The following is a 25284-nucleotide window of genomic DNA, read 5'->3' as shown; positions in this document are numbered from 1 at the left end:
GATGGTTGAGGAGGGATATAATGGAGATATTTGTAACTATTCTGAAGAAGGTTAAGAGGGAATGGCTGTTGTCTGTCTCCCAGTTCAAAAACCAAGGAGTAGGAAATGAAATTAACAGGTGGCAGGTTCAAAGCAAACAAAAGAAAGTTGTTCTTTTCTCCAGGCATCATTAAGGTTTCTTTCCACAGGATACTGTAGTTTGCATGGGTTCAAAAAGCAATCAGACATGTAAAAATCAAAGATACTACCTGTGGTTCAGGAAATCTGCAATTCAAAAATGATTGGAGAGTGGGAGAGTATAATAAGGAAGTATCACTATATGGTGACCCTATTCTTATACTACTCCCTACTATAGAGACAGAATACTGGCCTGGGTGGACTTTCTTCTGTTCTGCTACAGACATCCTTATCTGCTTCTCCTCAGCATTTAAGCCTGCCAAATACTTTACCCATCCTTGCAAGAAGAAAGGTCACTACAATATCTTTACTATGCGTTGCTAGTTCACTGATGAAAGTATGGGGATTTTGTTTAAACAAGAAGGTGAAGATAGCGTTCTTTTTATTTAAGTATTCATTAATTAGGTGTAAGTATATGTTCATGTGAGTTTCCACTGCAGAAAGAGATTAATGCTGAGACATACAACTAAACAGGCAAATTAAGGTCTAAACAGATTATGACTGAGGAAGTGGAAAAAGGCCTAAGAAAAGTACGTAACTGTTTGATCTTGTGAAATTCAGTGAAATATACTTCGAATGGAAAAACATAGTTTTGTCTCATTTCTTCCTGCCTATTTATTTGTGGAGCTGACATCTTATTTTGAGACTTGTTATTGAACTAAAGTCTTTTCTTAATGCTGTCACTAAAAATATTACACGTAAACAGTAGCAAGGAAATACTACACCATTCATAGCACTGACAGTATACCTTTCACCTTGATTACTGCAGAGTCCAGAGAATAGCAATACAAACAGTGAAACCTGGCTGTCAGGAACCTCTAGCACATTCTGAGGTGGTAAGTCAGAGACGGGAGATGTCAACCTGACTGCTGTGAGTCTAACCCCAAGTGTAGCTGACTTGCTGTAGATGCATTAAATGTGTTTTTCACATTGGAGCATGCGTAAAAAAACAATGGAATTATACAGAACTTTCTCTGCATAAAAGTGGAATTTCATGCCCCCTTTCGTGCCTCTTGTTTCTCTGAGTTTAACAATTAATTGCAAACGAGTTAGAGTGTACTGGAACATTAAAACCTGGCACTTGTACCCAACTATGAGGACACAGGCAAAGGGACGAAATCGAATTTAATGGATACACAAATAGAGATGTAAGGTGCTGACTGTATTGGCAGAGAGTTGTGAAATCACTACGGATATAAAAAGAGCTACAACAATTTACTAGTCAGCACGTCTTCAAGTGCATTAGCTCCAACTGAAGCACACCCAAGTACATCTCACTGTACAGTCAACTACATGTGTTTAGGAGACTGGGACACACAAAGATGCAGTACTTGCCCACCTTCAGACATAATGTCTGTGTGGCTACGTTCACATGAAAGACATTTACATTATTACTGTAGCAGAATATACACAAACTCTGCTCAATATTTTGAGCTTGCATACAGCTATTAAGATGAATGTAGAGGTCAGGGCCTACAGATTTACATACAAGCATGAGACTTCTTTGGCATAACATCTCAGCCCAAAACTAAACAGAGTGCATGAGGTAGTGTGAAATAACGTGCATGGTGGGGTTACTGCCAGGCTTCTGTAGCATCTTTTGAATCTCCTGGCTCATTGTTCAGTGAGTAAAACACCTCAGACTCTTTATCAACTTGGAGGCAATGTTTACTTCCCAGTAAAGAGCCTTTCCCCTTTTCTCCAAGGATCTTGCATTTACAGCAATGTTTTGAGATTTTCTGGCGTAATAGCTCCCACTGGCAGAAGGCCCAAATCAAACTTGATCAGACACATGCTCTCTGTTGAGGGGAACAGTTGTACCACAAGAGCATGGCTTCCAGATATCTTAGTGGTATCCCCTGGGAAAAACTGTGACACTGTAACGACACACAGTAAAAATCCTGAGGAATAGTGTGGCCTCAGCTCTGCAACCCAAACATTCGCAGTCTCCCCTCAGTCTGACAGTCCTGAAAAGTGTTTTCCAAACAGAACTCCGGTCACTGTCAGAAATCATACCTGCAGTAACCACACCACTTGGTGTAGTTCTACATCTTTTTGTTCAGGCATTTTCTATAATTGAATATTGAATACAGACTATTATATTGATTCTAAAAAATCCTTCCTTAATTTATGTTGTTGCCTCCATAATCGTATTTCCTGTTCCCACAGGGTACATAACAATGTGCTAATAAAAGATCAGATTCTGCTACCACTGAGTTGTTAGGTATCAAAACTCCCATTGATTTCAATGGAAAAAGATTCAAGCACAATGACAGAAAAACATTAAACAGAAGTAAGACAGTTACTTTGACTTTGTTTTGGGACTTAGCTTACACATTGTTGACAAAAACATAATGACCATATATATTACGCAAATATCAAGCTCCTTCCAGAAATAACATGAGCATGCTTCTTACACTCAGGGTTGGTCATTTATCTTGAACTGCTATATTTGTAAGAAATGCTGCTGTGTTAAAGAGTATGTGATAAAAATTGATTTATCTCAGAGTCAGGTGATAACTAGTCAAAAAACTAACAGATTAGCCTGTTTCTGACAGTCCAGAAAAATAAATAAATTAGCCCAGTACAAATACTGTTGAGAAGCAGATTACTTCTTTTGACAACTTTCTGTTTAATAAGTGTGATTTTCCTGGTCTAAAAATTACTATTTTGATTCTTTCCTATTCTTAATCATTTCCTATTTTTCCCTCCGCATTGTATGGGAATAAAGGTGACCCAGATTTTTTTGTGGTCTGGTTCTCTGACTTACCTTGATTTTATTTTGTTCTTTATAAAGCCACATGGGATCCAAGATATTAAAAAAAAAGAGAGTTCTTCAGAAATATTTGTGATGGAAATTTGCCAAGCACCTCCTTGCTGTATATTACTTTGTTTATGATATGGTTAAACAGCTTTGGCTCACTGAATATGTGTTTTTTCTATTTTGAAATGTATGTTTTATTTTTGGAAGCCATTATGTGCTGGGTGACTCAGGTATGAAAAAGGAATTGTGCTTGTTCACAAAGAGATTTGCCCTATGGTGGATGACACAGCCTGCATTTGGTGAAATGCATCATTTCCTGACCATTACTTCAGGATCCTTTTGAGATGCTCTGTGTACCAGCCTCAGACCAGCAAAGCATTTAGGCACATGCCTTACCACAGCCATAGGAATAATTCAGTTGAACTATTCAGTGTTCAACATATTCCAAGAACAACTCACAATTCTGAAAAAAGTAACTATCAGTTCAGCCCTACTTTGGCACTGTACTTCCACTGACCATGAAAATGATTATGTTGTGGCCTTTAGGAGGGGTCAGCAGTGCATGTCAGCTGCAGTGGGATGGCAGGCAAGAAGTAATGTGTCAAGCTCTGCAAGCATGGATGTATTTTATCACCTCAGCTATCCATATCCTTAATTCTCTGTTGCTTTCATATTTCAGACTGAAAACTAACACTTCTACACAGCAGTCTCAACAGTGTCATTTTCCCTCATTAATAATGGGCAAAGGGACCTAGAATAGAAATGCCTGGCCATTTACAAATTTTCCGTTTTACTTAGAGATGTGTGAAGCAACCTTTCTAAATGCAACTAACTGACTGCTACGCTGCATAGTCTGCAGGCAGCTGCTGCTCAGAGCTTGGTAACTTCACAGAACAATTTGCTTCAGGCCAGGATGATATAAGAAAGAAATGGCAATTTTTTCAAAAGCTAATAGTTTCCAGTTGCACCGTATTTATGTGTCATATTTAGGACTTGCTTAACAGGTTCTGAAGCTCCTGAAATTCCATAGGAAGTCTGGGAGCTCAACAGGCTGGGAAATTAAGTACCAGGAACTGAAAATTGGGCATTTCAAAACAGAGATACAACAAAAAATGTATTCTATGGGGCACTGGCTAAGAGAAGTATGCCAGCTTACATTCCATTGCACATCAGCTTCCGTATGCATTTCTGAAAGTCTCTAGTGAAAGAACTGTGCATGCAGCTTTCATCTTTACTTTTATGTATACTTGCTCCTAAAGGTTTTAATAAGTTACAGACAAAGAATGCTTTCTAATTCACATTTAGTATAGCTTCGTACTTCATTCAGATTTTCATTTTATTGCTCTGTAATGTAGGTATCTCTACAGATCTCAAGGAATCAAGTACACTGTGAATGTGAAGTACCCAGTAGCAATGAGACAAATACACATGCCTGAAATCTAGGGGGATTTAAGTGTTCTGAATTATATTAGAAAAGAATTATTTCGAACTAAATGAGCACATGGATATAGGGACTATTGCTTGCACTTTGTATAGTTACATTTCATCAAATTTGAGTGAATTTTGGATCCTCTAAAAAGGCAACAGATTCCCAAGCAACCCTGTTTTGTCCGCTTTGTACTGATATATCGAGCTTCCATAAAAGGTTCTGCTCAGTTGCAACTTTAGTAATCCAAGTATAGGCTGCTTTCACTTACATTTTTACCAGGAGCTTTGCTGGAGAATGATGCTGCACACATGCCCCAGCTGAACAAAGCAGGTATTCCCTATTCAAATGCAAAACTTCTACCTTGCCCAGTGACAGTGGTAACACTTGCCTTTCAAAAGTTACAGCATTCTGTCTGGATTAAGAAAATCTCTTATTGGAGTCTTTTCTGGTCAAAGGATATATGCTCCCCAAGTACCAGTGAGAGAACAGGAAATTCAGCATCCAAAATTAATAATGCAGAGAGTATATTGTATATTAAGTTTCCTGTGGCTTTTTTTCTTTTGTGTATGGTACATTAGCACTTTATGGATGTAGGTAAAATAGAGGACAGCACCAACACCATCACATTTGACAAATCTGTTCAGATGCAGACCTTTTATAATTACTGATCACCAGAAAATGTCACATTTGTATACTTTTTTGTTTACTCCTGGTCTAAGAATTCTTCAGTAGGAAAAATAAAAGCACACTTACATCATCTTCACACATCTAGAAAAGGACTGAGCCTGAAGCTTATGAGGCCAATGCGTGTTAGATATTTAATCCATGCAAAGACAGGCTTATTAAGATTAGAACCTTGAGATCACAGAACCTTGTAGTGATTACCTTTAAAAAGTATTAAAATTAAAGGCTGTATCATGGATGTCCTTTTGAACTCTGAAAGAACCCTTCATCTCTCTGAGATTTGCAAGCTACCACGTGTCCAAATTTCTCCAGATATGTTCTTGTTTTATCAATTAATCTTGCCTGGGAACTTTTTCTGGTAGTATTTCCGAATTTCAGGATGGGTCTAGAATGCCCATACGTACATAATTTTTGTCCAGGAAATCTCAGATGAGGACAAGAGTACCGCTTCTTTACAATGGGAATTGATATTTTCCTTCCTCCCTGTCTTTTTAGACTATGAGAGAAGCAGTCTTTTCAGGGATTTTGGATGCTTCATTATTCTCCTTTAAACATGCAAGGAACAAACATTCTGCAATATTATTTTCTTGGGTAGACATGATCAATGCGAGATGCTGGGGATGAGCAGCGTACGGCCATGCAGCCAGATCTTTAAGAGACTCAGAACGAAGGAACTGCATTATGGACAAAATTCTGACATTCGGTCTCCTAAGTAAGACCTGAAGTGGCTTCACTGATGAAGTATAACATTCGTGTGATAATGGCTTCCATTTATTACTATTTTGACACCTACAAGGTTTTCCATATAAGAAGCCTCCCACTCTTTGTCTCATTAGTCAGTTTTTAGTGCTATGGATTCCTTTTCCTTTCGTCTGGCTGCAGTTCACAGTCATCAGCTATAACTGCAATGGTATTTGCTCTTTATTTTTTTTGTCATATTTGCATTTGAAAAGAAGTCTGGGTTAAGTGCTTCCAAATATAATCAGTTATCCTTTCACAGGCCAGAGTCTTTACTCACTTGTTTACTTCTATGTTGGGGACTAGGTCCAACTCTTCGGCTATCCCCACTACTATACTTCTGCACTTAAGCACAAGAATAAAAAGTCCAAAGGGGCTTGAAATCAAAGGCAGCATGGAGAAGGCTCAGTTGCTTGGTGCCTCTTCCAGTACAAAAACTAGGTGCATCAAAGAGAACCACCTGATGGCAGGCTGAGTAAGACAAAGTAGGTGTTCACACACAGTATAGTTAAGCTACAGATCTCAACATCAAAGGATATTTTGCAGCTAAAAATGTAAAAGGATTCAAGGAATAGCTAGACTGATTAATGGAAGAGAAATATACTGAAGGTTTAAAATACGTGGAAAACCCCTCTGGCAGAGGAAGTCGCTCATCCAAACACTGCTGAAGGATACGAGGATATTTAGAAAAGTACCACTATATGCCTAGCTTGTTCTTACGCACTTCCTTAGGCATCTTCTATTTCCCTATGTCAGAGACAAAATGGACAAGAGGGACTTCTGATCTGGTTTGGTATGGTCATTCTTATGTACCGACAGTATTCTAAAGGGCTTGTTTTTAATGGAGAGCAAGCTGACTATTCTTTCCACTGATCACAGTCTTAGTAGTTTAATTCGTTTATTTATTTTCCTCAGAAAAACAGAGCTTACTCATTACACTTCTTACCTGGAAGGAAAAAGCACACACAGTGTATCAAGAGGAAGAGAGAAATATAGCGATAAAATTGCCTCCTTATTCTGATTTAACTCTTTCTACTGCTGGTACAGCATGGGGCCAGAAATTATTTTTTAATGTATTATCCAATGTTAATTCAAGGTCTTTTTATATTCACATCTTTGCATAATAAAGACTCCAGTCCTGTAAATAAGGCTGGTATTCTTTTTTCACATGACATTTCTTTATATTCCCACCACATACAGGCTGTTTCATAACATGCATTGTTTGCTTATACTCAGTTTACCATGGGATCCATAATGTTTTGTCAGTTTGTTCCTTTTCATTGATTGTCCAATTTTTCATCTTTGCATTAATTGCAAACATTGTTAGTTACTGCAGGTAATGGAGACCGTGCTAAATAGCCCAGGGTCTGCCCTCCTCTGCTCCTCCTGCATTTCTACTTTTACTTCAGTCCCTTTATGGTACTTAAACAAGCAGTACATTAAACAGCAGAAATAATGACACCTTGTTCCCTGTGGATTTGCATGCAGTGATCAGAGTCTCTGGTGTCTATCAGAGCGTCACCGGAGACCCGAAAAATATTTAGGCCATATAGATACGCCTGTCTGCCCTAACATAAATTCTCTCATCAAACAGACCTCTAACACTGTAGCTTTTCTCTTGCTCAGGGCACTAACATGGGTTTGTCCTCTACCTTATCACCCACATTCTTGAAACTTGTAGAAACATACTATCTTCAAAACGTCTATCCTTCTGTCAAAGGGGATCCATACTCAACAAGTTCAAGGGTCACTGAGTTAAGGGTTCATGAGACAGACATTTCACAAGTGTCGTTTCCTTCCTCCTCCTTTCTGATTTGGAAGCAAAGAAATCATGAACATATTCAATGAACTACAGAATTTCTTACCTTTGCTCAATATTTCAAGTTTTAGAAAGAATTCACAAGTCATATGAATTCAGTCTTTAGCTCTATGGCCTATGATTTTACCATCATTTGAAATTGAAAGGAAATGCTTTCTAGGAAAAGAACACATTCTGCAGGAAAACTGATGTAACATTCTTGGCTAGATTTAAAGTTCATTTCTCTACCCTTGAAATGAAACAATTTGCAAAAGCTCGTTTCCAAGTGACATGTATCTAAACTCTGACATTTTGGGCACGGAATTTAGATTCTCTGAAATTCTTGTATTATTTTAACTCTTTCTGGTTTTGATTTTAAACCAGCAGAAAATGGCCTTATAAGGTGCACAATTTGATTAACTGCATGCAACCCTACTATCCATCCAAAAGAAAACACTGAAAAGTGGAAATATAATTATGCTAAATACAAAAACAATAGGCCTCCTCAAAAGGAAGATTTCTAAGTCAAAAACCTAGTACAGGTACCTTAAACTATTTCCCTCTAGCTTATTTTTCTTGTTTCGGCAAACATAAAATCTTATGGCGTCCATAATCTGGTGAAAATTTTACTAGAAATAGGCAACCGCCAAAGAAAAATCTGTTCTTAGCGCCATGATTGTGACCCTGCAGAATTTCAGCAGAATTTAGGATTTTTATACTATAGATCACATTCAACTAAAAATGTTATCTTTTGTTTGTCTCTTTCCCCTACATGCTCAGGCAAACTACCTCCCTCTTGATTCAGAAAAGAATTACTTTTTGTAACTAGTATGACTGTTCCTGACTATTGAGTCAACAAAATAAAGCATTAACCAATAATACTGCAATAAATGCAATGAGATGCACATCAAATATCCAGAGGAAATATATGGCTCAGAGGACTTACATACAGTATTGAGTGATATAATAACAGCAAATACAACAGGTTATTTAAACTAATTAATATTGGTGCACAAAACATGGAAATACAGTTTTCTTATCAGACTTTCCTTAATGCTTTTTGTGGAGCTAGAGAATTTGTAGAATCCAGACATCAGGTTTCTGTCTGTCTCTGGCTGTCATATAGTAGCATCTTCATACACTGTCCTGCCTGCAGAAGAGTGCCAAAGATCTTGTGAATTTGTTCACTTGGCACTGCACCTACTGTGCAAATACATGCATTTCATAAAGGATGCAATTTATATCTTTCTGTATGGGAGAATATTTTTAGATGTTCTGTTCAGTGTTTTTAACAGGCAGTTGTTCTCATTCTGTCTTGCAGACTGCTGAGTGATCTGGATTAAACTGAAATACAGTCATAATGAAGTGGGGAAAGGATTACGCTTTTTATTATGTTTCTTCTATTGTGACTAATCACTTGACAACATAGACCAAAATCATATCAGATATCTCACATCGTATCAGATAGCTCACAAGTTTCACCAGCAGGTACCCAGCCAACCCAGGCTGATAGTTGCAAAGGTAGTATATAAGCTTTAGAACAAATCTGGTTACATTCTCTGTGAAATCCAAATACTGTTCTTAGCAGGTTTAAACATAAAGGTAGGTAAAAAACTGATTTTTCGTTTATGTTACCCAACATGGAAAAGCCGATTAGTATTATAAATTCTGAGCAAAACTTTTTGGGTGTGTAATGTACTGTTACTAAAAGGCCCAGTCTGAATTTTCAGTGAGAGCTCATATCCCTTTTCGCCTTCCCCAAAACTCGTACTGGGAAGCTCCAAATTACCTCTTACAGAAGTAATATGACATAGACTTGTGGTAGGGCACAAAGCCCAGAAAACAGGACTGAACTCTTGAGAAGAGCTCTGACAAAACCCTTTAACCTCTTTCTCATGTCTCCTTTAGCTTTATTTTACTTAGCAATGCCATCATTCAACAAACCATAATATCAAAAGGGAAAAGGAAGAATCTTCCATTTCTAGGATTCATGTTGGGTGAAACCTTACAGGCATGAGAAAATTACCACCTTGTGCCATTGAAAAAAATTGAGTAAGAAAAGTAATTGCTTATTTTGTCTGTGCTATGCTGTACACTACACTCACATGAGCAAATAGTTTAACTCCAAATACATGATTTGAAGCCAGACATCTACGTTGTAACTTTTATCATTATTGGGTGTGTAATTAAAGATGAATATTGTGTCATATTTTATAGGCTCACGAGATGATTATGAATACATTAACTGTGACATAGTATTGAGGCGATAAGTGCGCTTGGAATTTCCAAAATTACCAATGTGAAGAAATAGCTTCAAATAACAAATATCAAATATTCTACATCAAAGCAAGAAGTCAATAAAATTGTGCAACCATGTGGGTGCAGCAAAAAAAGATGATTCATTTACAGATGTGCTGATCATAATGTTCTCATCATTGCACACAACCAGGGACATATCAAGAACCAGACAAGTATTTAGACAACCACTGTTATTTTCAATTGGACAAACTTTTGTAAAAAATTGACATAACCTATATTCAGTTCCTACGGAAGAAATATTTTACACACTTTTTGCTAGATAAAAGAAAGATAAGCCTTTTGGAATATCCTTTTGGGATTAATTCCTCTGAAAAATAACAACAGAAAAAGCTACTGACTTCCAAAACATCCCATTTCCCTTTCAGGTGGGACTTCTGCTGCTGGTAGTAATATCTGCAGGAGGTTCGGTAGGTTAGTGTTAGTCCACTCCTAAAAGCTTGTAAAAGCCTGCTGCATTTTGACAGTCTAATTCCTAAAGGCTCTGCAAATTATTGCTGTCCCAGAAACAAGGCAGCATTCTTCAGAAAGGGGAATGGGAGAGGGCAGGTGCTGTTAATCTGTACATTAGAGTGTAAATCTGCAAAATCACAAAAAAGTTCTTCTCCTTTGACAAAGCCATAGTGAAAATCTTCCAGTTATTGTAAAGAGCAATACGAGTTTTCTGGAAGCATTTAACCACATGATTGAGAATATCTCTAGTTACGATTTTATCTAAAACTCATGCCTGAGATTTTGAAACATGATTGAACTCAGTCAGTCAGTCTTCATTACAGTGTTGCATTTCCTTCTGTGTAGGCTGATCCATAGGGAATGCCATTCATACCAACCAAAGTAGAGCAGGATGATTCAGCTGATTAATCAGCTTTCCTTTTTCTCATAAGAAGAAATTATTTGGCTTCCGCAACTGCTATGTGATCACTGTCAAGCTCATGTTATAACTCACACAATTTTAGTCATCCCGACTCACCTTCCGAAAGAAGGAAAGCAAACCGTAACCTATGATCTGTTTTACAGTTGTAAGACTGATGGATACAAATAGCAGTGCTGCACCGTGTCTTCTGTTGGCAACAGTCGCTCTCATTTGTGGGAGAAATACCTCCTTTCCTGTTGCTTTCTGATCAAGATTTGTCCCTAGTTTGGAATCAACTGTAAATCCATGGTTAATTCTTAGTAAATAATAAATAAGAGTATCAACTGCTATCAAGAGCACTTGTATTTTGCTAAATAAATCCAGTCACTTCCTCAGCCAGAAAATAGCACAGAATCTGCAGGTGAGCCATATCTCTAATTTTCAATCCAAAAATTTTCTGAATTTATGAATCAAGTTAACTGAAGAAAAAAAAGTCTAGTTGTAGAACTGTGTTCTTAAGTAAACATAGGAGCATTTTTTTTCCTTTCATTAATAGGTAAATCGCAGCAGATATGCACCTATGTATTGATCAAGTATGTGATCACTGTCATGAAATGCCTACAACATAAATGGATTTAATGATGAAGTTAAACAAAGTTTAACTCAAAGTTAACAAAGTTCAGTTAAAGGCACACTGATTCTAGACAGACAAAACCTATCAACACCCCCGGCCTCCCACTAAATGTCAAAGCACGGAAAGGTTGGCAACTATGGGGAACAGTTAAGAAAGCTGGTGATAGTAAAAACGGGATTCACTGGAAACTGTAATCCTAACTCTACTAAGCATTGCCAGAGGTCTGACATGAAGAAACAAGTACTATTTCAAGCAGACTGCAAAGCCAAGGGATAGATTAATATCTGTGGGAATCAGCTACGTATGAGATTCTTATTGATCCCTGAACGTCACAGGAATTTAGAAGTGTTAAAAGGAAATGAAAAAAAAAACAGATTTGCGGATTTGGTTCTTAAATTTAAAATACTGGATGAAAAATAATAACCTTTTCCTGCATTTCAATTATGTGTTTCCGTAAAACTCGGTGTGATTTAGCTCAGTGTTACAAGGCAGGAGAAGAGGCAGTTCTTCCAACTTGTTCACTGTCAAGCTTAGTCTTGTACGAAAAGGAGGGACATGGTACTCTTTCGCTGCTGTAAACTAGCATTGCTATTACTAACCTCCAATCTGTTGTTTTATGGTTAAGCTGTGTTGCTGTGGATTTTGTTTCTGGCTTATCCCTGCCTATCCTTATTAATAAGATTAAGACTTTGCTCACATTCTTCTGATTAAAATGCAGTCATTCTAGGAAGAGATTCCAGGTCTCCTTTTAGCAGAGTAATCAGGTCTTATCAGCACATCTGTGAATTCAAGTTACCATTTTTTAATGTCAAAGTTTGCACAAAGATAGCAGTCTTCCATGCAGGCTACAGAATATACTTTTTACAAAGCATTGTGTTATCTCTGAAGATAAGTCATTACTCATACCAGTTAGAATAACAAGCTCCATTTTGCAGTAGTGGTATCAACAGCATTCACGTACTGTAGCTAGCTGCAATGCTGCCTCAAGCTGATGAGCTCACAGGTTTTGGAACTGCCATTTTTCTCAGTAGCTTAAGCAACCAAAGCTTCCTCACATCTCAACTTGCCTGGAGCCTATGTGCATCTCTCCACAGCATTTTTCTCATATTAAACTGGAAAGAGCATGAGCTGAACTTCAAGCTTTGCGGCAGTTATCAGCTATAGCCTTCAAATATTATTTCCAAGTTATTATTTCTGTTGCTTCTTGATCTTATAGCAAGTTACTATTCCAGGATTTTCAAAAGTGCCTCTTCCCTCTATAGCTCCTTCCTCCATACCTTCTATAAGGTAGGTGATACAGGACTAGAAGAAGTATTTGTTTAATCAGCTTCTACAAGATTGTTTTGATGAATGTAAGATGAGAAAATTTATTGCAGCAGTTTGGTCATGCCAGTGCCAAGAGTTCTCACAGTCAATTTAGTGATTGTACTTACTATGGAAATGGAAAGAGTTTCATACCTAACACAATAAAAAACCTTGAGGAAAATAATACATTGGTAAGAATAGTAACAGCGACCTTCTAATCTTGGCCTGTTTTTATTAGAATTAGCAGGAAAGTGAACGAACTACACAGGCAGTTGAAGTGTGAACAGTGTAAAGCTCTGCAACAAGATCAGTGATTAGCACTGCTTTATAATTTAGGCATTCACATTTATTCAGATTTAGAATAAGGCCAGACAGAACCGTGGAAAAATGGTTGAAACGTGCAAGTGCATAATTAAACGGGAAGAGGAATATCTTCCCCAGTATACTTTTTGACTGCAGCAAAAAACGCATTCAGCAACCAGATGATGACAGAAAACAGAAAATGAACACATAAAAATGCCAGAAATGTTCCAAGCCCAAGTGTGTTGCCAAGTACAGATTTATAAAAATTGCTGAGGCTGATAGGCTAGTCCAACTCCCTGTTTCCTGTTCTTAAGCAGAGGTTGCTGAAGCCTGAACTTCTCTTAAACTGAAACTCCTTTGTACTTTGTTCTTTCCTTAAGAGACTCCCTTATATAAGGGCGTCAACAGCAGGAAAAAGGATCAGATCTTTTCTTTATAAACACTTTTCTGTTTAGTTGTCCTCCAGTACAGAATTACTGTATGACGGGGGAACTAAAGAGACAAACTCCCCAAAACCACCAGCAAAATAATTCCATGTCACAGGCATTTCAGGGACAGCAGCAGACCGCCAACAAGGGAGGACATCTTGCACTATATATCATCATTCCCTTCTCTGCGTATTACATTGATCATTATTCATGCTTTGTGCAAGGTGAGGATATTGCACAGTGGTCAGAAAGGGCTCAGGACCCAAAAAGCTGCTGGTTTCACATCCAGAGAAGCCCCTTTTCACATTTCCCTTAAATGTCTGGGTGGGGAAGAAAAGCCTCCTGTCTTGAAACATCCAAAGCAGCTGCCTCTCCTCAAACGCTGACATAATACAGAGAGAGAAAACTCCTACTCACCCACTGCTCACTGGGTCTGCGCCCAGGAGCTCACAAGATGCAGCTAAAATACGGACTCCATTCAAACCATCTTTCCTCCCTGGGAGCATTAGCTGGACTTTTTGTGCAGCAGCTGCCTGACATACTCAGAGTGCTGGGGGGCTGTGCCGCGCAGAAGTTTGGGCTGTACTTCTCTGGCCTCAGACGATTTAGTGTCAGGGTCTCAACAGAAGCAGAGCTGAGATTCTTCTGAGCATAGGAATGAAGTAACTTGAATCAAGTCACTATTCTTATTTGGTATAAGGAAAAACAGTTTGCATAAATTTTTCTGAATGTATATTTTTTTGCTAACATAAAGAACCTGTCATGTTTTGTTACTACTTCTCTTTGTGGTTGCCAACAGTTGTCTAGCACAGCAACTATGCATGTCACTGTGCAATAGGTTAACATGGTAATGAGTAAATACCTTCCACAAAAGACGAAAGCTGAGAGGCCTAAGACAACAAGATGTCCAACAAGCACTGTGGTGAAGAGCAGGCAGGGCAGGGATTCTCCATGAGGTCGCTGGTCTGAGTGTATCAAAGAAGGCAGGGAGACTGGCAAGAGGAAAGGACATGGTCAGAATGCATGCGGAGGAGAGAGAGCACTTGGAACCAGAGAGGAAACAAAAAAAGAGTATGTAAAGACATAGGCATGAGCAGAGGAAGGACTGAGTTCCAGAGAACATGAAATTTTACCAGTAGGAATATATACCTTGGTCCAAGAGTGTGTACTGCCCCGCAAACCGTATCAAATTAGCACAGGACAGCTCTGCAGTGCAATACTTATTTTGAGGAATTGTTTTGAACTTCTATTAAATGGGAAAGGTGGGTGGAGGAGAAGTGTTTTTGAGTGTCCCTACCTTCTTACAATCTGCAGAACAAGCTCAAGCTATGCAATGAGAAGATACACAAATGTCTGCCCAAATCCCTGCATGTCACCTCACGTATAAGCTCACTGCTCTCCATTGCTTACATCCACTAGCCATCTAGAATCAATATAGTTCTCAAGTTTACAGGTTATGTAAAAAAATACAAAAGTCAATCCCAATCATTTAGGTTGTTATAGATTCAATTGAAGTTGGGGACGTTGATTTAAAGAAAAATATTAACCTTTAAAGTTAATTAAAAATATTATTCCTATAGCATATGCACATTTTTAACAAAATGAGTTAAATGCAGTTAAAAATAAGGTAGGCATACAATGAATGTGACTGGTTTGAGGTCATTACCCATTTCATCCTCAATGAAAATAAGGAAGCCAATTTCTGAAGCTTCATTTGAGTTTTCTTGTCACCGTTTCCATACTGTCAGGTAATTTTTCAGAGCTGTAACACTATCATTAGAGCAGGAACTCATTCACTACAAGAAAGAAGCCTCCATAGGTATCGTGAAGGTAAAAGGCCTCATTTAGAAATAAGTAGGAATAACCTAGAGGTTAAAAAAAAAAAAAGAGAAAAGGCTGGAGGAGAAAGTGAACACAGCTAGTTGTTAGAGAAGGAAACTGCTTGGCAAGAATCTTATGTTATTCTTTTGATTCTTCACTTGCTATGAAAGTAATTTCTACTGATAGACCATAAGGCTGTGGTGAGGCCCACTTGACAAAGTGCATTTAAAATGACTTAACATCTTTGGATGGAAACTGCTACACAGGAAAAGTAATATTCTTCATACCTCAGAAATCTTTGAATGAACAGAGCAGTATCTCCAATCTGTAAGGTGGGAGCTTTATCTTGGAATTCTTTGTCTTTATTTTTAAGTTATTCTTAATGCAAAAAATCCAATGCATCATTGTGACTGCTGCAGTTAGAAGATTGTCATGAAGTCCAACCAGCTCCTCAGATTTTGTACAACATATATTTTAGAGTTCTCTCAACTTTAGTCATCTTTGCTGCATCTCTCCCACATTTTGACTTGCCAAAAATAGGCACACCTCAGTTTCCCTTCTGTATTTTCAGAATTCCTACCCCACTAAAATGTCTTTGTGGCTTTTAATCAATATAAAAGCACTGGAAGATTTGTAGAATTTAAAATTCCTTTTTCATGCAAAAAATGAAAGGAATATGAAAGCACGAAACACACGAGCATTAATTATTAAAAGTCATGAAGATCATGGCCATAATTTCTGGATGTTGCTTGTAGTTAAAGAATGTTATTTTCCAAATTTGAGATTTAGAGAAACATTACAGATGATGGAATCTCTCTTTGGGAATGTGAGCATGACCTATCAGCTCATTTTTGTTTTCTCCATCATTTCTTGAGTTACCACATTTTATGCATTACACTACAAGTCATGTTTGATCTCTAAAAACCTTGTTTGCTTTAGATTTCATTGCACAGTGGTAAAAAAGGAAAAAGAATAAAAAAAAGAAAATTATGAGCTTGAATAAAGATAAAATGCTAGTATTGCTGTTAGGATTCAGCTGGTTCTTATTAATCAAGGCTTGGCTAAGAATCAGGATTTGTATTCCCTTCTGAACAGCTGGAATAAGATCGCTAGTTGGACAAGTTTACTCGCCCTTAAAGCTATAGTATTTTTCTGCCTTAAGTGCTTGCTATTGGCTGTAAAGGGGGGTAGTAACATTGTACTCTGACTATCCCTATACTTTCTCTTCCCAAATAAATTCCAGTATGATTTTGGTAGTTTTATAATAGTGAGTCTGAAATTCCAGTTCTTTCATGTGGTATAAAACATCATTTTAGTTCCCTGGGCTTCATCTCCAGTCCTGCTCATTTCTTATTGGAGACCTCAGGACCAATTGTAGCAAGTTAGACACCTGGTTACATGTCTTTTACATGGCTGTTAATGACACTTTCTGTCACAAAACCAGCTCAAGAACCACTTGGGGAAAGCGGAGAGGGAGAATGCACCCAAGCAGTTCGTTTGGCTTTGCTGCTTTATGCAGCAACTAGAGGATGACTGCTGTTCCTGTGCTTGGATAGGAGTGTGTAGTGACCTTGCATGCTGGCTTGGAGTTGGGTGAGATGGAGGCATCCATCTCCATAGATCTCAAATGCATCTGACTTTATGTGGGGTGGATGGATTTATCCCATTGACGCTGCAGTAGCTTTCCTGTCAGTGAGTGCCTGAGATCATCAGTCACTGCTTTGTGCCAATGAATTAGGATTTATGAAACCCTGGAGCCCTCTAAAATGTATATACAGTTTGAAGTCCATATCGAAAGTTCCAAGCTAGTCATAACCTGTCAGTCACTTGGAAGCTAATATGACCATCCAGCTTTATACAACTGTATGCTCAAATAACTTATTTCTAGCCAGCAGTTTTATTTCTACATCACTTCATTTTACCAGTTTTGTGCCACTGAGGCCACTGATTTCAGGAGAATCAGATTCACATGATCCTTTCAACGTTGTTTTCTGTCATTTATTTTCAGAGAGATTTCTCACTAGTCTGATAAGTGACCATTAATCCATTTTCCTTCACTATATTTCAAAGACACTTTTAGCCTGACAGAGACAATTTGAGTACCATTTATTTGGTGAAACTCAGTTTGTCTTTGTTATCTTAAATATGATACAATTTTCTCTTCTGTCAGGGCTGCTCTGTGTATGTAGATCACTGTAAGAACAGCACAGTCTGTTACAGTGAGAGCTGCATCCCACTGCAAATTTTTAATGGTATAGCCTCCTGAAGGTCATGTAGTTCTCCAAACAAAACCACATTTTCGATGACTGTTGATGATTCTAAATTCCCATGAGCATATTCTGCATATTAGAGTACCATGATTCTAAAGATTATATTGTCAGAAATAAAGTCTGTCTCCACCATGTTTTACAATTCACTAGTTACAAAGTGAGCTTTTTAAAGTTGAGCTCTGTCTGTCCTGTGCAAGGTTCTTCTCATTGTTGTGCTCTTCTACAAGAGTTTCCACCATCTAGTGCAAAAATCCACCACCTATTCCTGCAGCCTGGATCTCTCCCACCAGCTAGCTTCATTTGGCCCCTAACACTGTGAGAGAATGTAGTGCCAGTGAAGCTAACATAGGTGATGATAGGCAGTAGTCTTGTTTTCCTTTTTGAGCCAAAGCATGTGCAGAAAACAAAGGGACTCGTACTCCTCTGCTCCATTACTGATGGCTGAGGTTTTAGCACTAACAGAGGTGGGGTTGTAAGAGAACTCAGTGTTGTTGGGAATGCATGCTCAAAAGCATGGTGGACCCCAGGCAGATTGGCACAGTGACAGTATCATCTAAAAGCTGCTTCTCTGCAGAGGTACTAGCAATTGAAATATTTATGTACTGGTTCAGGAGGCCAGGAATGATAAAGCTAGGCTACTACAACTAAGCCATTCCCATTACTTAGGCCCCCAATAAGTGTAAAATAAACCCCAAGAAGTTTTCCAAACTCAAACCCTTACCAGCTTCTGATTTGGTGAATCTCTACCCTGCAAGTCAAGATTCGTAATACAATTTTCCTTTAACTATCCAAAATGGACAGAGGCATCATGTGCTATCAAGCATTCTTGTTATCACTGCCTAGACTAAACCTGAATCAGAAATCTAGAAGAAGACAGATCCATGTTTGTTGCACAACCTGTGATGATGATGATCATGGTGATATGATGCACGGTCATTGCTGCAGGTCAGCATTTTTCTCAGCCTATTGCTCTCCCTAGAAATATTCAAAGGAGCATTTCAGTACCGGAGGCATTTGGAACTAAGGGAAGTGTATGAGACACAGGTAGCTTACAACTGGCTCTGCAGCACACATGAAGCTGTTATTTTCAGGATGAGTCACTGTACATATAACAGAGGAATGAAATCGTGAGTCCATTAGAAATTCTTATTTTCTTACTCATCAAGATCAAGAGAAACTTGAAATGCAGTGCCTCTAACACTGCTCTTAGTCATAATGGGTTAAGGATTTCCCTCAAGGCCTCCCAGGACTCAGAAAGATTTTGTCTGAATTGCTATTGCTCAATTTTCATTCATATGCCTGTTCAAACATTTCAGTGAGGCTGATGTGCCAGTAGCCACCTTCTCTTTATGAGCAACCTGAGCACCAAGTGCCACCCTCTTTTCTCTGTTACTGCCAGAAGCAGTGAGATAAAACTAATACATCACTTGACACTCAGCTTTTACGTCAGCATTTAACTCACTCCTTTGAAGAAAAGCTTTAATTCCATCCTAATTGTACATTAATTAGCCATTTATTTTGCTGACCTCTATAGTCCCATTTGCTGCACAGACAGCATATCATTCATCATTGCAAATAGTATCAGAAAGCAAGTGGCAATTTACTGACTACAGACCATCTGTTCCCAGTATCCCTACTGCAACACACATGCTCCATATTGTGTGACTGGAGAGAACTGCACAAATTTCACTGCTGATTCAAACCCTATGCAGTATGAACAACTTCTTTTGTCAGTACTGAAGAAAGCAACCACTTCTCAGCTCTGAAACGGAAAAATCTAATCAATGCTTTGGGGGATCCATTGGCTCACTCAATACACTGAAAACTATTATTCCCTGCTCTCATGATGTTGGTTTTCTTCTCTTTCCTGTCATTGGAATTACAGAATAGGTAATATTTTGTAATAGTAATAACAATAGGGTGTGTCTTCTCAGCCTAATCACTTGTTCTTCCACACCTTCTGCAGGAATTACATGAGACTTGAGGGTAACTAGGTTATTTGCACTAGGGAGCTCACTTCTGAAATACTCTTCATTTCATAAATTCAAGATGTATCAGCATTTCTGTAATCATGAAGAAAAAAAGATTCAAATGTGCTTTAGGTTTATTTTTGCACATCCCCAAAATCTGCCAAGAACTTTAAGAAAGACAGAAAACAACATTCCAAATTGTATCATGTTTTGAACTACAACATTCTCCTTCTGCATTTTTTTTAGAAAGGAATTTTACACTGCTATATTTGATTGAGTCAAAGTGAATAGTAATTTATCTTTTCTCTTGCAAGTGCTACTTTAATGGAATCTGGTGAATGTGTATTTAGAAAGCAGCACTATTTCCACTACTAACATAAGGCACCAAAAATATTCTGTATTACAAACAAACATGCTTCATTTCTACTAAACCTTACAGATAGTACTATTACACTGATAGCCCAACTCAATTCTAGTGCCTCTCTAAAGTCAGATATCATTGGAAGGAGCAGGGTACCCAAGGACGTGGAGAACTACACGACACATAGGTGCACATTCTCATTGGTTCTTGTGATCTAACAGCCCAACTAGTATTCCCTGCTGCCAGAGGTCTGCAGGGGAATACTAATGCTAGTAATGTTCTGCAAGTCATTTGTGCTGAAATGGCATGGACTGGAAATCACTGCAGGACTTGAACTACTCACTCACGAATACCGCAGCATAGGCTGATGGTATTCAATTTGGAGTTGTGTTTTTTTCCTCCTAGCCATGCCTAACTTGTATCCAGGGGACTCCAACATGTGTAAAAAGACCATGTAAAAAAGCCTGTATTCAATGGGTTAAAAACAACTTAGTATTAAAGGGAATTTCCAACCATAATGGACCATTTGTTAAGAAGACTTGAATAAAGATTGTAAAATGACATTAAACGTCCCTGAAAATTGAGCCTTTGCCCTTTTTTTTACCTAACTTCATTCTGCTTTAAATATACCCCTTAATTCCATTAGTCTATTGTATCTTTATAGGTACACAGCTCTAGGTCGGCTACAACAGCAGAAGGTTTTTCATGCACAAGACAAAGCATACAAAAGCAAAGCAAATTAATGGAAAGCATAAGTGTGTTGCCACTGCAGGTATCAGAAATCTTCAGAGAACGAACGGGTAGGCAGGACTGCAATTTCTGAACTCTGATATCTTTACACTGATTCTGTCTCTATAGGTCCGCACTGCATATGAAACATGAAACAAATGATTAGACATTTCCCTGTAATTGGAGGAAGATAGAAAACGGATCACTTTCAGCTTAGAAAATTGTATTTCTTATGTGCCTGTGACCAAAAATGTGGGCTGCAAGTAATAAGTGTCTAGGATAAAAGCTGAGACATAATTAGAACTTTACTGCTGCATTATGGACAGCAAGACAAAGGCTTGCCAAAGCATTTTGGAAGATTTTGTTCCTTCAGTTTAAGCAGCAGCACACTGTATTCACACTGAGGATGCTCCCACCTGTTTAGTGCTATGCCACTGATCGTGTGAGGGGTGTCAGAGGTATCCTGGTATAAACAGAGGTGTCCTGGTCTGAGTTTTCACTTAATGCTGGTAGAACTGTAACACAGTAGTATGGCTTTAACTGCTGATTGTTCAACTAGATTTTTATGTGTTTTCCTGGTCTTTCATGTCCTTTGTTACAAGCTTTGACAAAGCAATAAAATCACCTTCTTTTCAGAACTGTAAAATGTTAGGGATAAAAACCTCACAGGAAAAATGGAATATGGCACTCTTCAAGGAAAGCCCATGCAGCAATACGTTCCAACTAGACGTGATGGGAATACACGCTTTTAATATACAGAGTGTTTTTTGATCTCTAACAAATTAATAATGATGTAGAGGAGGAGTTTTCTCTCCCCTTCCCCTTCTTCCATCCCGCCTCATCCTCATTCACATTTTAGCAAAAGTGCATGACAATAAACACTGAGATCGCACAAACAGTCTGTAAAAGCTAACTGGATAATGAATAGACCCACACGTTTTCAGAGCTGAATGCACATCCTCGGCCTTTAGAGCTCACTGTCAAAAGCCTCTCTGTGTTTTTGAGTGGAAAATAAGAGTCATCACTCTTCTGCCATAGTGCAATTTGTGACTACTAATGATAGAACCTGTTTATTAACTCACAGTATTTTGGGAGTACCCAGTATGTGATTCAGCCAGTACACCAAGAGTAGGAGGAGAGAAGTTATCTTTGTAGAACTGTAAGACACCCCCAAGATAGGGATTTACCTTAAAGACTGTGATTTGATAGCAGGAGTTCTTCATTGTATTAGTGCAATATTTGTAAACTAAAGCTTAGAGATGAGCATTATTAAAGTTTTGGCTGACTGTCAGCTGGCCCAGCAGGAAAGAACTGTATGCACTAGTGGCTAAAACTTCCCATATTCTTGGTCATGACAAAAACATTTCACTCTGCCTCTCAATGATTGTTCCAGAGGTACCATGCTGTATAAAAGAACAGCCTTATTTTTGATGGATGACTGGTTTCTGAGCATTTTTTTTAATTGAAACAGGGCAGCCTACAGAGTAAGACTGCAATTTCTGCTGGAAATCGAGTTACTGGAATTCACATTCCTTTAAAACTTAAATACATCTTAACTGCACTAGGTTGGTAGCAGAGAAGGAAGCAGCTGTAGGTGTAAGCAAAAAAGAAAACTACTCTTAATCTCAATGACTGTCTTTCTCAGAATGATCCAAATCCCCTGGGACTAATGGATACTATGAAGCTCTTGTTAGCCCCAGAGCAAATCTCCCTGTGGGAAAGCTGTTCTTGTTCTTCCTAATATCATGGTCAAATGGAACCAGAGATAAGAAACATTAGAAGACTGAAAATTTTCTGCAATGCAATTATATCTTTGTCAAGCAAATTTAAGGTAGCAGGTTTTCATCTTCCTCCCCCATCCTTTGCTATTGAGGTAACGAAAGAGCAAAATTAATCCATTTTAAAGATAAATAATACCCTTGTAATGTAATACCTAAAGGTAAAAATACTCTTGAAATGCAGCCAAACGCACTGCTTTTTTGCCAGTTATCATCAAGTGGATATAATATTATTCTGTGATAATAACAGCTGCTCTTAGAAGAACACACAACTGGAAGGAACCTCCTGGGTTGTCAAGTTCAGTCACTTCCATTAAAATTACATCCCAAAAATCTATTAAAAACATTAGGATTTTGACAGATACGCAAAAGAAGTACTTCTGATGTGTTTTGACAGAGCTGGATACCTTAAGGAGAAGTTTATGTTGGTGAAACATCACCACTGGTGGAGTGGGCTAGAGTTGTGATAAATCAAGCTTCAATTTTTTCTCCGATAGAAAGTTTAAAATAAATCTTTAACATTGTTGAAGCATTGTCCAGTGTCCTGGGGAGAAAAAGTGGATGATGTCCTGGAGGCCAATCTTCCATGCTATATTTCTTGTTAGACAAGTGATAGTCATGAAATGGAACCACTTCAACATATTCCAGCAATTTTTCTCCCCATTGTAATGATACTTTATCAGTATTTGCAAATTTAAAAGAGATATATTTCTGTATTTCTTACAAAAACAGACCTGCCAAAAATCAACAGCAGTTTTCATAGAGAGGTGCCAAATCTGGGAATTACAAAACTCTCACATGTATATTTACATACTTTATAACCCAGTTGCTAATTGTCCAAGTACTGCAGTATGAATTTAAATTGATCTCCACTGGATTCAAGAGTTACATGGTGAGGGAGGAAGAAGGGGGGTTACTTGGAACAGAGTTCTATACAGAGATTTGGCAATAATCTTAAGCACTGATATTCTTACCAGAAACAACTAATTTAGTAAATTTACTAAATGTAAAGTACTAAATAACTCTTTCAGGTAATACACCTTTTCTGTATTCTCATAATCAGATCCTATGGGATAAGATAACTGTTCAAAAAAAGAGGGGGGGAAGATTCCCTACCTATACTTGTTTTGTTTAGCACTTTTGCTTACAGGTGCCAACAAGCAGAGTCTTTCAAGACATGGGATCACTTTTTTTTTAATGTGAACCTTTTTCTTCATAACCATTATATTAAGTCCCATGTTATGTTACTTTTGGACTGTTCCACTTTTACTAGTGGCTTCTTCATTGTGTGATGACCAGATAAGCAAAGAGAAGGGAAGAGAGATTATTTATATTTCAATTACTACCTTTTTCAGACAACCCTTGGACAGGTTGGTAAATATTGTGTTTGTTTTACTGTAAATCACTATGAAGCATTCATGTGCAAATAGCATTTTATATATTTATAATGTACCACTTCTACTATATGTGCAGAGAGTTAAGAAATAAAAATGTAAATTTTTATTTTCCAAGCCTGTAATTTTGAATGGATGTAAGTTGTGAAGAAAGACTTACTTCCGTAGGATACAATATTAATCCCTGGGAATGGTAGGTACAGAGGAATAGTGTATAGTCACTGTCTTCAGCATCATTTGAATAGCACTGCGTCATTTACTGGATTTTGCCACAACTGGGAATCCGGGAAGAAGAGAGCAAAGGAACATTACAAAAAAAACCTGCTGAAAATAAACTTTTTTGTGGTTAAATAACCAGACAGTTGGAATTGAGGCACTGTTTTCTTAGGGTGGCAGAACAGTTGGAAAAGTTGTTGGATTTTTTTTGGCAGTGGCCTGCATATTACAGCTCTATCATTACTGTTACTAAACTGACAGAGAACATTGAAAGGGTTATTATTTTACTAGCACATTCTTGCAAAAGTATAGTGTACTCAGTCTGATAGCATAACACTTTTGTTTTTAGAATTTTCTTCGACCCTTCTGACACATTCATACCACTGTGACGAGCTGAACTCTGAAATACTTCAAACATGTAGGCACAGTAGAACATGAGCTATGATCTACAGACAGCAGCAAATCATCATAGGAGTGGTGCACAAAGCAACATAATGAGCATATAACAGATATACTCCTGTGTCCTGTGCTGCTTGAAAAAGGGCTTGGAAAATTTCAGTTAGATTTTTTAACGTTAGGTAGCTCTGTATTTGGATCTCAGTAACAGAGCCAAAAACAGTGGCCGCACTTACTGGCAATCAGCTCTCCCGTGGACAGAAATGGTGCATGTGTAAACTGAACCTGTTTTAAAAATAATTGAACATTCCTCATGTTTTTGGTGCTAACAGCATTTTCTTTCTGGTTGCCCAGAAAGGTTGTGGAATCTCCATCCTTGGAGATATTCAAAACCCAACTGGACACAGTCCTGGGCAACCTGCTTTAGCTGACCATGCTTGAGCAGGGGGGGCTAGACCAGACAATCTCCAGAGGTTCCTTCCAACCCCAACTATTCTGTGATCCTGCGATTCTTACCAATAGCACTTGAACCTCCATGCTGAATCCAGCAGCACCCTTTTCAGTACAGGAGCACCTTATACAACCTTTATTCCCTTTATTAAATGGGTCGGACCGACTACCAAAATATTTAAGATAAATGAAATACTATTTCCATCACTTTTGTGAATTCATGTACTTTGCTGAGAACGTGCCAGCATACTGGATTTAACAGATGAAGAAAATAATGGTTCTCCTTTGACTTGTTGTCTATGTGACCATTCACAGCGTAGCAATTAAGAGCAGAGTTACTATTGTCTTGAGAGTACTCAGAGGGCAACCAGGTGTGCCTTCATGTGGATGCAAGTCTTGTAGCTTCAGTTCTTCTCAAATATCAGCTGAGATCAGGTAAATCTCTGCCAACATACAGCAACCTGTGATTC

General features: G+C 38.1%; 2 protein-coding genes across 28 annotated transcripts in view; one reads left to right on the top strand and one right to left on the bottom strand.

Annotated features, from left to right (window-relative positions):
* LOC135323771 (uncharacterized) overlaps positions 1-25284 on the bottom strand; it is a 148686-nt gene that overhangs the window by 54072 nt on the left and 69330 nt on the right. For 3 of the 22 annotated variants that reach the window (XR_010385302.1, XR_010385305.1, XR_010385314.1), the window contains one exon: positions 14292-14421. The exons of the other annotated variants lie outside the window; for them this stretch is intronic. The gene's annotated coding sequence lies outside the window, so the exon portion shown is untranslated. The remainder of the gene's footprint in view (positions 1-14291; positions 14422-25284) is intronic. 22 annotated transcript variants of the gene reach the window in all.
* Positions 1-25284, top strand: part of NGF (nerve growth factor) — a 34695-nt gene that overhangs the window by 3218 nt on the left and 6193 nt on the right. Inside the window, exon 2 of one of the 6 annotated variants that reach the window (XM_064498309.1) lies at positions 947-1013. The exons of the other annotated variants lie outside the window; for them this stretch is intronic. The gene's annotated coding sequence lies outside the window, so the exon portion shown is untranslated. The remainder of the gene's footprint in view (positions 1-946; positions 1014-25284) is intronic. 6 annotated transcript variants of the gene reach the window in all.

The sequence above is a fragment of the Dromaius novaehollandiae genome, chromosome 27, assembly GCF_036370855.1.
Source record: "Dromaius novaehollandiae isolate bDroNov1 chromosome 27, bDroNov1.hap1, whole genome shotgun sequence".
In the NCBI taxonomy this organism is placed as follows: domain Eukaryota; kingdom Metazoa; phylum Chordata; class Aves; order Casuariiformes; family Dromaiidae; genus Dromaius; species Dromaius novaehollandiae.
This window is presented reverse-complemented; position numbering and strand designations above follow the sequence as displayed.